The sequence below is a fragment of the Leptodactylus fuscus genome, chromosome 11 (genome assembly GCF_031893055.1).
Source record: "Leptodactylus fuscus isolate aLepFus1 chromosome 11, aLepFus1.hap2, whole genome shotgun sequence".
In the NCBI taxonomy this organism is placed as follows: domain Eukaryota; kingdom Metazoa; phylum Chordata; class Amphibia; order Anura; family Leptodactylidae; genus Leptodactylus; species Leptodactylus fuscus.
The window spans coordinates 59,474,756-59,490,585 of record NC_134275.1 but is presented as its reverse complement, the minus strand read 5'-3'; positions in this window follow the sequence as shown (position 1 = coordinate 59,490,585).

Genomic DNA, 15,830 nt, shown 5'->3' with positions numbered 1-15,830 from the left:
TGCCAAAGATTCCACCATGAAATCAGAAGATTCCATTTTATGGGCGGTGATCCCCCACAATGAGAGCGCTGTCTGACATTCCACAATTCAGTATATTCCAGATTTTACTATATTTACAACATAAAAATGACAGGATACCGCGAGGAAGGAAACCAAGTGGTGCACACAAATTCTCTGCAAGTGGCAGGTTATAGAGCAGAAGGAGCAGAGCAGATTGAATATAGTGTCCTATCTGCAGGATGGACAGGGCATCCACTGCCAAGGGATCGTCCTCCTGATACAGTGAGCAGAACTTCTCCACCTTGGCGTTGAGTCGGGTTGCTATGAGGTCGACCCCCGGAAGACTCAATTTCTGGGCAATCTGTTGGAACACCTCTGGAATGAGGGACCATTCTCTTGATACGGTAATACCTCGACTCAACCGATCCGCTACTATGTTCAGGGAGCCCTTGATGTGAATAGCGGATAAATAGGTCAGATTCTTCTCTGCCCAGGAAAAAATCTGATTTATTTCTTTCAGGAGAGCTTTGGACCTGGTTCCTCCCTGTTTGTTCAGGTACAACACTGTGGTCATGTTGTCCGACTGGCTTCTGACAGCTTTCCCCTTGAGGTATGGGGTGAAGTGCAGCAATGCCTTGAATTTCCTCTGGTTGGAAGATCCTACTTCCAGGCTGCTCCAACGACCTTGCACAGTCCTCTCGTCCACATGGGCTCCCCATCCCAACTAGGACACATCTGCTGTCAACAGAGTCCAAACTGGTCAGACTAAGGACCTTCCATCTTTCAGGTGTATCCACCTTCTGAGGGAAAGAGGGGTACTTGGAGAAAGGCAGATCCTCTTGTGGAGTCCTCTTAGAGACCTGTTCCAGGTCTTCAATACTTCCATCTGGAGCGGACGGGAATGACATAAAGCCTAAGGGATTGCCCTGGCTGAGGATGACATTAGACCTAGGACTCTCCTGGCGGTTCTGATGGATAAATGCCGAGTTCTGTAAAGAAAACGGTGGCTGCCTCTATTCTCAGCCTCCTTGGGGCAGATAATGAGATCTGCAGAGCCTCTGAGTCCAAGAAGAAACCCTGGAACTTTCCTCTGGGTGGATGGTACTACCTCAGATTTCTCCCAATTAATTAGTCAGCCTAGCCTCTGAAGGAAGGAGATGGCCACCTGTGGATGTTGTTGGAGGAGTGGAACTGACTTATCTTTTATGAGCCAGTCGTCTAATTAGGGAACTATGAACAGACCTTGAAGTCTGAGGGCAGCAGCGACAGGAGCCACCACCTTGGTGAAGGTGTGAAGAGCGGAAGAAATACTGAAGGGTAGGGCGGCAAACTGGTAATGTTTCTGTGACCAGAAACTTGGATGGCAATCCTGAGGTATTTTCTGTGTGGCCGGAAGATGGGTACGTGCACGTGTGCGACCTTCAGGTCTAGTGTTACCATGACCTCGCCTCGTTGGAGAAAGGATGTTACTGAATCGATAGACTCCACCTTGAAACACTTTCCCCTTATAAAGCGATTCAGATATCTTAAGTCTATGATCATTCCCCAGTCTCCGAATCCTTCTTCTGAAGTAGGGACTCTCTCCAAGGCTCCTTTCTGGATAGTCAAGGATGGAGCTCTCCAGGATGGACTGACAAGCAACAGGTAGAGGATGAGTTGCGACAAGGCGATCGAGCGGAGGATGGGAAAACTCAACAACGTAGCCTTGTTCTACTACTTGCACCACCCAAGGGTCTTGAATAAGAGCACGTCACACGGTCAGGAAATGAGAGAGTTCAACCTCCCACAAGGATACCGGTCACAGGGAGCGAGACCCCATCAAAAATTTGATTTCTTCCTTGGATCCTCCTAAAGGCGTCGACGTCCAGGGCCTCTCGGGCAAAATTTTGTGCGCCTCTGTGACTGGGATCTAGGGCAAGTGGAGCCATGCCCTCTACCAGAGGCCTACCTCCTGCCTCTGGAGGCTTGGGGCAGGGACTTGCCCTTAGTATCCGTGAGACCCTCCATCAAATCATCCAGTCCACGTCCAAGAGCCTTCCTGGCCCAAACGGAAGCACGCATAGCGCAAATTTTGGTGAGGTGAATGCCCTCCAGGGCTTCAGCCAGAAGGGCTCCTTGCCGCGGTGGATAGGGCCATGTCTTAGAGGCTATTTTCAATTGCTGACAGGAGGCTTCGCCCTTGAAGTCTGCAGCCATAAACAGGGAGGACATTGAGGACTGTATGTCGTCCCTAGGGACCCAAGAATCAATAACCCGAGAATCCTCCATGAATCCTTTTACCTCAGGAGGAGGGCATCTGCAGGAGCAGCAGAGGGATCAACGCAGATACAAAAACCCCATATGCATTTTGGTTTTTTTTCCCATTTTCTCCTGAATTTCAGGCTCAAGTGAACTCATCCTATTGTCAGGAAGAGGTACTTTGCAGTCAGCGCAGGCCATATGCCTCCTCTTGGAGCAAGACTTCCGTCTTCTGTGGTCACCCGGAGGAGAGTTAGAAGACGACATCCATGGAGCTGCTAGCCCACTTAACTATGGAAAAAAGACATTTAACCACCGGACCACAGGTAAACCAAGACCTTCCAGATATACGGAAATGAGGCACTTCAGCACTAATACACTTCTGTGAGAATACACAGGAACCAATTCTTACCACCAGGAGTGGTTACAAATGCAATTTTTCACATACGTCTGTAAGGTACAGCCAGCTACGGGTACCCAACCTAGAGAAAAGACTAGGTAGCCCCAACAGACTCTGGTAAGGCAGCGATTCCTGCCCAAACTGCCCTTTATATAGGTCCAGGGCCGGAGGGGGTGTGGCCTACCGCTGCTGCTGCATCAGGCCCTCAAACTTTAAAACAAACCCTCCCCAGAGGCACAGGCGCTGACAAACACAACAGAATGGGAGTTGACAGAGAGCCCATAGTAATAGATATTAGTGCTTTTAGTTTCTGCACTAAACACAGAGGGAAACTGAAAGTTCCCCCACAACTTCCACAGCTGCGACTGCAGCCCAGGTAAGCACGCAGAGCGGCTGACGCTGGGTTCACACCAGCGTTCGGGTCTCCGTTATCAGGTTTCCGTCTTCTGCAGACAGAAGACAGAAACCTGTCAGACCGTGACCGGCAGTGAGCGCCTGTGATCGTTTTATGCTCTCCGCGGTGAAACCAGTTTTTTTTAAACCGGACACAAAGTCCTGCATGTCCAACTATGTGTCCGGTTAAAAAAAACAAAAAACGGTTTCGCCACGGAGAGTATAAAACGCTCACGGGCGCTCACTGCCGGACACATTTAAATGAATGGGTTTGAAAAATGCCTGCAGGTTTCCGTCTCCTGCCCAGTTTCGTGCAAGAAATGGAAACCTGCAGAACGGAGACCCCGGGCGCAGATGTGAATGAGCCCTGACAAACACTACAGAAAGGAAGTTGGCAGAGTGTCTATAGCAATAGGCGTTAGTGCTTTTAGTTTCTGCACTAAAACAGAGAAAAAGCTGAAAAGGATTCATCTTCCCTGTCGTCAAACAGCAGCACAAGTGGGGTATTCTGCCCCTGTGTGCTGGTAGGACAGATGGAATTTTTAATTCATTAACCAGCACAACCTGGCCCTATAAGAGGGCACAAGGACCTCCCACCTGCGTGTTTTTTTCTGTCCTGTGATGGTGGGACAGGTGGAGGAGGCCTGTGTGGTCTCCTGTATGGTTTGGAAGAAGGTGTTTGCAAACCTTCTCTTCCTTTCCTTTTTTCTTTCTTTTGGAGAAAGATTGAGGTTTATATTGCAGTCATATTTTCAGTGCTGCAGTTTGATTCATTGCCAGCAGTAAGGTAAGCTGAATCACCTTTCAGCTTTTCCTTTTGTTTTAGTGCAGCTTGCACTAATATCTATTACTGTGGTTGTTCTGTCAACTCCTGTTATGTTGCACACCTATCTGAGGAGGCGTTTATCTCAACACCCCTTAGTGAAAGGGTTCCTTAGGGGTGCAACGAGAATTAGACCTTCAGTGTCAGCCCCCGTTCCCCAATGGGACCTTGGGATCGTGTTGGCGGCTTTATGTGACCCACTGTTTGAGCCACTGGAGGAAGTGGATTTAAAGCTGGTAGCATTTAAAGTAGCCTTTTTGCTGACGATGACCTCAGCTAAGAGGGTTGGGGAGCTCCAGGCCCTGTCATCAGAGGAGCCTTACACCTCCTTTTTCAGTGACAGGGTTCAACTCCGTTTTTTGCCAGGGTTTATACCCAAGGTACCCTCTTTGGCAAACCTGAACCAACTAATTTCGTTACCAACCTTTGTACCAGAGCCTTCCTCCCCGGACGAAATTAGGCTGCACTCCTTAGACCTGGGCAGATGTCTCCGGATCTACCTCAACCGGACCCTGCCTTTTAGGAGGTCAGAACACCTCCTGATCAATCTAGCCGGGAGGTTTAGAGGTCAGAAGGCCTCAAAGGCTTCTATTTTCTGTTGGGTGAGGGGGGCCATCAAGATGGCCTTATCAACTCGGAGTTTGTCCCCTCCTGAGTGCCTAACGGCGCATTTGACCCAGGCGGTGTCTTCATCTTGGGCGGAGAGGTCGGCAGTTCCATTAGAGCACATCTGTGCGGCCGCCTCTTGGTCCTCTCCCCTCACCTTTGTAAGGCATTACCGCCTAAACTCCAGGGCGTCTGTCGCGACAGCTTTGGACAGTCAATCCTGACCTCTATGGGCCTTGGAAACCCTCCCTGAGTGGGGGGATTACTTGCTACCTCCCCACTTGTGCTGCTGTTTGACGACAGGGAAGCTGAGATTATAAAGGATAATCTGTTTTCCCTTAGTCATACCAGCAGCACAAGGCTCCCTCCCTATTACTTTTTGTAAATGATTGTTATGTGTGTTGTATAGATTATGTACTCTTGTATTAACACGCAGGTGGGAGGTCCTTGTGCCCTCTTATAGGGCCAGGTTGTGGCTGGTTAATGAATTAAAAATTCCATCTGTCCTACCAGCGCACAGGAGCAGAATACCCCACTTGTGCTGCTCTTATGACTAAGGGAAAACAGATTATCCTTTATAATCTCAGTTTACCTTACTGCTGGGCAATGAACGAGATACAGCAGCTGAAAAATATGTCAGTAACAACCTGCAAAGCAGGTAAGACAAAAGACTGCAATATAAATCTAGATCTTTCTCTCAGAAAGAAAGAAATGGAAAAGACCAAGAAGGTTTGCAGACACTTTCTTCCAAACCATACAGGAGGCCACAGAGCCTCCACCACCTGTCCCACCACCACAGGACATAAAAAACGTGTGGGGAGGTTCCTGTGCCCTCTTATAGGGCCTAGTCATGCATATTCATGAGTTGCTGATGAAAAATTCCACCTGTCCTACCAGCACACAGGGGCAGAAATACCCCATATTGTGCTGCTGGCATGACGATAGGGAATACATTTTATTTATATAGCGCCAACATATTCCGCAGTACTGTACAATTTGTAGGGTAGGGTAAAGCTTATGTGTACAAGGCTAGACATGTAGATAGGTGCTATTACATAAATGAGTCTGACTGAAGGAAAAGAGGACAAAAACAGCCTGATATGTGGAGAAAGAAGCATTATTCTGTAATAAGACATAGTATAAGGTTGTTTATATTGATTTATGAAAGGTCGCTTTATAATTGGAGGTTCACTTTTAAGAACAGACTTGTCAGTAACCAGATCTTATGTGCCTTTGTTTAATGGGTAAAGCCCTCTGACCATACAATTCATACCTCATCTGCTTTACAGAATCACATTTTACCAATTAGCTTTTAGAGGAGATATTAACACAGGGGTTCTTATTTTTTCCTTTTGCAGTGGATGTTACCCAGTTTGTTGATTTAAAGACATAAGGGGTACAGTGGTCTGTGTTATTAGATTTTACTGATCCAGGGAATTCCAAAAGGTTCAATAACTTTTTCCTGTGTCTGTATATAGTTGTTTCTTGTTGTGTCTTTTCTCTGGGGTCAAGTATAGTATTTATCTTTACCAGAAGCTAAATCAGGTACTGAATACACAAGACTATTTATACCTGTGAGTGCAGCTCTGGAGTATAACATAGGATGTAACGCAGGATCAGTACAGGATAAGTAATGTAATGTATTTACACAGTGACTGCACCAGCAGAATAGTGAGTGCAGCTCTGGAGTATAATACAGGATGTAACTCAGGATCAGTACAGGATAAGTAATGTAATGTATTTACACAGTGACTGCACCAGCAGAATAGTGAGCACAGCTCTGGAGTATAATACAGGATATAACTCAGGATCAGTACAGGATAAGTAATGTATGTACACAGTGACTGCACCAGCAGAATAGTGAGTGCAGCTCTAGAGTATAATACAGGATGTAACTCAGGATCAGTACAGGATAAGTAATGTAATGTATGTACACAGTGACTGCACCAGCAGAATAGTGAGCGCAGCTCTGGAGTATAATACAGGATGTAACTCAGGATCAGTACAGGATAAGTAATGTAACGTATTTACACAGTGACTGCACCAGCAGAATAGTGAGCACAGCTCTGGAGTATAACATAGGATGTAACTCAGGATCAGTACAGGATAAGTAATGTAATGTATTTACACAGTGACTGCACCAGCAGAATAGTGAGCGCAGCTCTGGTCACTAACTGTACCATCCTCTATACTTTGTCTTCATATTCACACAGGACAATTGTTAGATAGTGATGCTTTATTTATTTTTCACCTTGAGAACATGTAACTCTCAGACTTAAGCCTGGAAGCGGGGCCAGCTCCTGATTGTGTTGTAGAAGGTGTTTCCGGGGCAGTCGGTGGCTGTTACGTTGCGATGTCCCTTCAGAATGTAGGCAGACTTGATATATCCTCTAGAGACACCACAGCTGATGAGACTCTGGACGGCATTCAGGGCGGCGCTGTTGGGGTTACGGCCTGAGAAAAAGATGCATAACATTATATTAGAGAGCAGCTCGGATGTGTCCTGGCTCTGTGTAATAAAAGTGATCACTATGGAGATTTACTACTAGTAGGTTATTGTTTAATGCTACAATGAGATATTGATCTATAGGGTATTCCTGCCAGTAGGTGGCACTAGAGTGAGTTATTTGTTGATCAAGGAAAACTTATTTGCATATACGTTCCCCAAATTCTTAGCGCAACATGTATGGTGCCCCTTCTGACTGAGCAGAAACCTAATGAGTCACAACAGCCCTTCATCCTTGGTAAAATCCTGACAGATCTGATCTCTGACTTACTGATGAAGGAGCCAAAGACGCTGATGCCAATGGAATTGGAGTTGTAATTTGGAGCGTGAGCACCCACAGATGTCCACCCGCGGCCCTCATACACATTGCCATCTTCACCTACAAGGAAACTTTAGTACAAAACAAGAGGAATCAGAATACTGGTTGATGCAAGAAAGAAGTAGAATGGATAAGATGAACCCAGTAGTCCTCCCACTGTCCACCCCACACAATATAGGTTCGCTCTACAAGTCCCCGCACTCCTCCTACCTGTAGCCAACGTCGCACCAGCCATTGCTGTTTATGTGATAGTTCTGGACGCTCTTGGCTTGGCTGATGCAGGTTGACTGGGTGGTACATGCGGTGCCTTCGGTATGGTGGATGACCACATATGTGACTGGAGTGGCCATGGCTGTCCTGCAGGTGGGAGCGCGGCCTCCCCACTGGGACTTGCTGAGGATGGTGGGGCAGCCTGGCAGACAAGAAGAACATCATCATTAACTCCACACTAAACACTGCAGGAGCGGGCCGGTTGCCTAACAAACTTCTTAACCTCACTACAACTAACGGAAAAACAATTGCTAGAGATCTGAGACGAGGACATTGTGGGGGCGCTGTCCAGATGTTATCTGATGAGGCAGCAAGGTGACTCCTATATACAGCATAGTGAGACTATGTAGGAAATTGTTCCATTAGCAAATGGTCCTGCAGGTATCTGCGCCCTCAGCACAGCATCATTTCTGTGATTCTGTAGAATGTATCTAATCAGTCTTTAGTCTTCTGGCCTAAAGTGAGTGTCAGGGCTCGTTCACATCTGCGCCCGGCACTCCGTACTTCAGGTTTCCGTTTCCTGCATAAAACAGAGCAGGAGACGGAAACCTGCAGGAGTCTTTCTCACCCATTCATTTGAATGGGTGAGAAAGATGTCCGGCCGTGAGCGGCGGTGAGCGTTTTATGCCCTCCGCCGCGAAATCGGGTTTTATAATCCGGACACAGAGTCGGACATGCAGTACCGGTTTCGCAGCGGAGAGCATAAAACGCTCACCGCCGCTCACGGCCGGACCCGGTCTGTGGTTTCCGTCTTCTGGCATGCAGAAGACGGAAACCACAGAACGGACAGCTGAACGCAGGTGTGAACCTAGCGTCAGCCTGACTAATACAACCTATGTATTTATGGTTCTTCTTCCAACCATTACCACTAATTGAGCTCAGAAACTTAATACACAATGTAATAAATGTAATAAAACAATAAGTGTAGAGCTTCCTCTAGTGGTGACTATATAATCTTTATGTAGTGAGCTCCCTCTAGTGGTGGTTGTATAATCTGTATGTAGTGAGCTCCCTCTAGTGGGGGCTGTATAATCTGTATGTAATGAGCTCCTCCTAGTGGTGACTGTATAATCTGTTTGTAGTGAGCTCCCTCTAGTGGTGACTGTATAATCATGTATATAGTGAGCTCCCTCTAGTGGTGACTGTATAATCATGTATATAGTGAGCTCCCTCTAGTGGTGACTGTATAATCATGTATATAGTGAGCTCCCTCTAGTGGTGACTGTATAATCTGTATGTAGTTAGCTTCCTCTAGTGGTGACTATATAATCTTTATGTAGTGAGCTCCCTCTAGTGGTGAATGTATAATGTGTATGTAGTTAGCTCCCTCTAGTGGTGGTTGTATAATCTGTATGTGAGGAGTTCCCTCTATTGGTGACTGCATCACACTAGAAAGTGATTGTGACCTAATGATGAAAGGTAAAGTTTTATTTTCCTGGGTGTTGTGTATCGTGACATCACTTCCTGTTTCACCTGGCACTAATTCAATTTGGGGGGGGGGGGGGGGAAGGACAGGAATAGGAGTCTGCATCCCTGAAGAATGCTTCTAATTTGGTTGGGAGGACTCTTGGACTAATTGGTGGAAAGCCGAGGGGCAGGCAGTGGTGCTCAGGGGTAGGCGGTGGTGCTGAGGGACAGGCGGTGGTGATCGGCATAGAGCCGCAGCAGTGTTAAAGGGGAGTCTTAGAACTTGAACAAGTCACAGCAATGATGGGAGCTCTGCAACAGAATACTCACAGTTGTTTTGTACACCCTGTTAAGGCACTGCACATTTCTGGGGACGACGTTTACTGACTGGGGCACAGCATCTATATGGCTACCCCTCACCCCATCCACTGGTCATGTGACCCGCACTTACCTTGAGTGACTGCACAGAGGGCAGCGAGGAGAGCAACAAGACGCAACATGGCTGGTAACACCTGGAGGAAAGCAGTGGAGAGATCAGGGTCAGGCGGCTCCAGGCTGGTGTTGGCACCTGAGCTCACAGAAGAGTCACTTACCTTGGGTTGGATGTGTCTGAAATGTGCATCGCATTCATCTGTATTTATAGAGCTGAGGGCGCGAAACTCGGATGACAGGAAACTAGCTCATGACCCTGAAGAGGTCACTGTTATGTCACAGGGTCAAACAGGTATTATGAGATGGTTTGTCCATGAAATTGTCTAAGATGAAAGATGGAAGGAAAGATGCAGAGTATTGCAACACTCACAGCACATTTCTGCTTGCTCTGCACTCGGCACTTGGCTCTGCACTCGGCTCCATGGCCCTGAACCTCTGATAAGCTGCTGCAGAAATAGGCATCACTTTATTTTTGACTTTTTTTTTTTTTTTTTGCCAAAGATTCCACCATGAAATCAGAAGATTCCAGGTTATGGACGTAGATCCTCACAATGAGGGAGCTTTCTGATGTTCTACAATTCAGTATATTCCAAATTTTACTATATTTACAACACAAAAATTATAAGGTACAAACAGGAAGGAAATCAAGTGGTGCACACAATGAAGAAATGGGAAGCGGTGCACATAACAATGAAACACAAAGTCTCTACATGCAGCAGATTATAGAGCAGGAGGAGAGGAGCGCATAGGACACTGTGTCCTATCTGCAGGTTATAGAGCAGGAGGAGCAGATTGTATATAGTGTCCTATCTGCAGATTATAGAGCAGATTGTATATAGTGTCCTATCTACAGGTTATAGAGCAGATTGTATATAGTATCCTATCTACAGGTTATAGAACAGATTGTATATAGTGTCCTATCTACAGGTTATAGAGCAGGAGGAGCAGATTGTACATAGTGCCCTATCTGCAGATTATAGAACAGGAGGAGCAGATTGTATATAGTGTCCTATCTGCAGATAATAGAGCAGGAGGAGCAGAGCACATTGTATATAGTGTCCTATCTGCAGGTTATAGAGCAGGAGGAGCAGATTGTACATAGTGTCCTATCTGCAGGTTATAGAGCAGGAGGAGCTGAGCAGATTGTATATAGTGTCCTATCTGCAGGTAGTAGGTTATAGTAACATAGTAGATGAGGTTGGATTAAAACTCCGGTCCAGTCTGTCCAACCTATAACCCTACAGTGTTGATCCAGAGGAAGGCAAAAAAAATATGGCTGATGCCTACTGCCCCATTTCGGCTGGAAAACTTCCTTCCCAATTCCAAATCTGACAATATATCTACAGTATAAACCCCGGATTAATTTTTAATCTCAAAAATCTAATACCCATAAACAGTAATATTTTTTTCATTCACAAAAGTCATCCAGGCCCTTTCTGAACTTGCACATCCTGGATTGACTTCCATAGCCTCAGCTCCTAAGATAAAGAAGAATATGATTTTGGTGAAATATTCTCTCCTCTAGACGTAAAGGACGTCCCCTTGTCACTGTCATCGGCCTTGGTGTAAAGGACATTCCTTTGTCACTGCCACTGGCCTAGGTGTAGAGGACGTCTCATTGTCACTGGCCTAGGTGTAGAGGATGTCTCAATGTCACTGTGACTGGCCTAGGTGTAGAGGACGTCTCATTGTCACTGGCCTAGGTGTAGAGGATGTCTCATATTCACTGTCACTGGCCTAGGTGTAGAGGACGTCTCATTGTCATTGCCACCGGCCTAGGTGTAGAGGATGTCTCATTGTCACTGGCCTAGGTGTAGAGGACGTCTCAATGTCACTGGCCTAGGTGTAGAGGACGTCTCATTGTCATTGCCACCGGCCTAGGTGTAGAGGATGTCTCATTGTCACTGTCACTGGCCTAGGTGTAGAGGACGTCTCATTGTCACTGGCCTAGGTGTAGAGGACGTCTCAATGTCACTGGCCTAGGTGTAGAGGACGTCTCATTGTCATTGCCACCGGCCTAGGTGTAGAGGATGTCTCATTGTCACTGTCACTGGCCTAGGTGTAGAGGACGTCTCAATGTCACTGGCCTAGGTGTAGAGGACGTCTCAATGTCACTGGCCTAGGTGTAGAGGACGTCTCATTGTCATTGCCACCGGCCTAGGTGTAGAGGATGTCTCATTGTCACTGTCACTGGCCTAGGTGTAGAGGACGTCTCATTGTCACTGGCCTAGGTGTAGAGGACGTCTCAATGTCACTGGCCTAGGTGTAGAGGACGTCTCATTGTCATTGCCACCGGCCTAGGTGTAGAGGATGTCTCATTGTCACTGTCACTGGCCTAGGTGTACAGGACGTCTCAATGTCACTGGCCTAGGTGTAGAGGACGTCTCATTGTCACTGGACTAGGTGTAGAGGATGTCTCATATTCACTGTCACTGGCCTAGGTGTAGAGGACGTCTCATTGTCATTGCCACGGGCCTAGGTGTAGAGGACATCTCATTGTCACTGGCCTAGGTGTAGAGGACATCTCATTGTCACTGTCACTGGCCTAGGTGTAGAGGACGTCTCATTGTCACTGCCACCGGCCTAGGTGTAGAGGACGTCTCATTGTCACTGCCACCGGCCTAGGTGTAGAGGACGTCTCATTGTCACTGTCCTAGGTGTAGAGGACATCTCATTGTCACTGTCACTGGCCTAGGTGTAGAGGATTTATACAGAACCATTAATTCCATGGTGCTCTACATTATTATATTAATTCCATGGTGCTCTACATTATTATATTAATTCCATGGTGCTTTACATTTGGGGGTTACATACAGTACACAAAATATATAGGTAGATATAATACTAACAATGACCGACTGGTACAGTGGGGTAGAGGGCCCTGCCCGCGAGGGCTTACAATAGTCTATGTGTGGCTGTACCAGTGATTTGTATAGAGACATTACTATGTTCTTGTCACGAGTGTCTTGGTCTCTTTTGATATATCACATAATCTTATTTGCCTTGGCAGCAGTTGCCTGGCATTGGTCACTAAAGGTAAACTTACTGTCCACCAAAATCCACAAGTCTCTTTCACTGTCTCACTTACCCAGTAATTTACTACTAAGCACATAATCAGGGGCGTAAATACTAGGGTAGCAGTGGTAACGGCTGCCACATATAAAAAGTTCACCATGAGTCCCCACCATTCCTAGTTCCGCCACTGTACATACATACATTTTCATACGTTTCTTTGGCCAAAATCCATAACCTTACATTTGTCTACATTAAACTTCCTTTGCTAAGTCTGTTGGCACCCCACTAAGCTGTGGCTCCCCAATGATGACTGTGACAACTTGCAACTTACCTTAGTTACAACTTAGTCATGCAAGACCGAGTCTTCATAAACCTGTACTGATTGGGTGTTATCTTTCAGATATAGAGCAGGAAAAGCAAAGCAGGTTGGAAAATGGACAAAAATCCACATATTTTGGCCCAAACGATTATGCAGCAAAAATGTTGCACCAGAAAAGTGGTGCTGCATAATGTAATTGACATTTGTAAGCAATCTCACATCCAGAAATCTAAAGGTAGCTTGTGATAGAGGCAAATCCCACACCTGACAAAGACACCATAAAGCCATATTGTAACGCTGACAGTTCACGTACACCACTTACACTCATGGATGTGTATATCCAATGTACCTTCAAGAGACCAAAGCTATGTATGAGTATATAAATGGGGATTTATTAGGAAGTCTTCTCTGCCCTGGCGTTGGCTTCAACTTTGTCAAGGAGGATGATCCCCTGTGACCCACTCCTGGTTCATGTCATGCAACTCGGGGATACCACTGATGTCTCAGCAGTCACGTGGATTGTGCTAATGTCTTGACACTGGGTCAAAGCCCAGGAGCGGTAAGATAAGGTGTATATAACTGTTTATTATTTTCACTCACCTCTCCTGGACCACCACTTGTTATACTCAAGGGTCTAAGGAGAACCAGAGTACTGTATAATAAGGTTTTATTAGAGGCAAACACCTAATGCTTCGAATCTAGTTGTAACCAAATTGGTTCGCTCATCCCTAGTCAGACCTGTAGTTTCTTCACCAAGGTCTTTTCCTTTTTATGGAATATCTTGAGCTTCTCAACATCATGTTGGCACTTGAGGAGTGAAGGTATCTTTCTCGGGATCTCTCTGAGACTCAAGGGACAGGACAAGACATCCCACTGGCTAAGACCTTCTTTTAGTTCACTACCGCCTTCTTCAGTGTTTACAGACAACTTCCCCAGTGGACTGTATGAAGATTGATCTCTATCTGGAATATTCAGAGTCGATTTGCCATTATGTATGTCAGAAGCCATTTCCGAACCCTTGAGAGATGATAATTAGATTTTTATGTCATTGTTTATCAGTCTCTGAGGGAAAGGATTGAGGAGATGTCAGAGCAGTGGAGATGAAAACAAAGCTCAGATGATCTTCTGCTTCCTCTGGACTGGGTGACACAGCGGTCTTTTGTAATATGTGAACGCATTTGGTTTGCTCTAATACTTCTTCATCCGAAAAAATAGGAGCCTGAGCTAATGTGTACAGTTGCCATCATGGGCCACAGCTTGTCGTATCTGTCAGTAACTGCCTCCCATTCTTCTAGATTCTTCACAGGCTGTTGATAAAATGTCTCAACATTATCCACGTCATATAAAAGGCAAAACCCACATAATTTTATCAAGTATCGCACAGCCAAAAGTTGCACAACTATGCTCTACATATTGGACAAAAAAGTCATATCCTGAAACTCTTTACAGAACCATAATCTTTAATGGGAGTGTATAGCACAAAGATCTCCGTCCTAGGACCCCTCCTGTTCTCCATCTACACCCTTGGCCTGGGCCAACTCATAGAATCTCATGGTATTCAATACCATTGCTATGCCGATGACACCCAAATCTACATCTCTGGACCAGACATTACCTCCCTGCTGGCCAGAGTTCCAGATTGCTTAGCGGCCGTAGCCCCCTTCCTCTCCTCCAGCTTTCTCAAACTCAACATGGAGAAAACGGAGTTAATCATTTTCACCCCACATGGCCCCTCCACCTGACCCATCTATCAAAGTTAACGCAACCCCACTTTCCCCAGTCCCACAGGCACAATGTCTTGGGGTTACCCTGGACTCCGACCTATCCTTCAAGTCACACGTTCAAACCCTCAACACCTCCTGTCGCCTCCAGTTCAAGAACATCCATCAAATCCGCTCCTTCCTCACCCCTGAAACTACCAAGATGCTCATCCATGCCCTCATAATCTCCCGCTTAGACTACTGCAACACCCTTCTCCATGGACTCCCAGCTAACACCCTCGCCCCCCTCCAGTCCACCTTAAACTGCGCTGCCCGCTTAATTCACCTCACCCTCACCACCCTCCACTGGCTACCCATAGCCCAGCGAATTGAGTTCAAGCTATTAACGTTAACATACAAAGCCATCCACAACCTGTCCCCTCCATATATCTCTGACCTAATCTCCCGCTACCTGCCCACATGTAACCTCAGATCCTCCAACGACCTCCTACTCCGCTCTTCTCTCCTCACACAACCGTCTCCAAGATTTCTCTCGTGCATCCCCCATACTCTGGAACTCCTTACCAAGACACATAAGACTGACCCCCACAATCAGAGGCTTCAAGAAGGCCCTGAAGACTCACCTATTCAGGAAGGCCTACAACCTCCAATAACACTATCACCACACCGCCGTCTGTACAGTCTCCCCCTCTCCTTCTGTCTCTACCCCCTTCTCCCATAGATTGTAAGCCCTCGTGGGCAGGGCCCTCTACCCCACCGTTCCAGTCGGTCACTGTTAGTATTATATCTACCTGTATATTTTTTGTATTGTATGTAACCCCCAAATGTAAAGCACCATGGAATTAATGGTGTTATATAAATAAACAATAATAATAAATAATAAAAGATCTCTTCTTCACCCCTTAGGGGGCGTTCACACTACCGTCGGTGTCCGACAGGTAGTGTCCACTCCTAGTGTCCGCTCAAAATCTGTCACGGACATTAGGAGCGGACACTAGCTGTGTCCGTGACACCTGTCATTCATTTCAATGGGTTGCATGCAGGGTTCTTCTGTCCGCTTGAGAAGTCGGACATCTTCACTTGCGGACAGGGAAAGACGGGCACGGAGTGCAAAAGAACGCACCCGATGCCCATTGAAATGAATGACAGGTGTCACGGACACAGCTAGTGTCCACTCCTAATGTCCATGACAGATTTTGAGCGGACACTAGGAGCGGACACTACCTGTCGGACACCGACGGTAGTGTGAACGCTCCCTTACATGCCGTTGTAGGGGTGGTTATAGTGAACATATCTTTTTCCATTTCAATATAATCATATTACTGAGAGCATCGGCCTGTATTCTGTATGTACGTGAACTGTTCTGTGCACTCGGGATGGG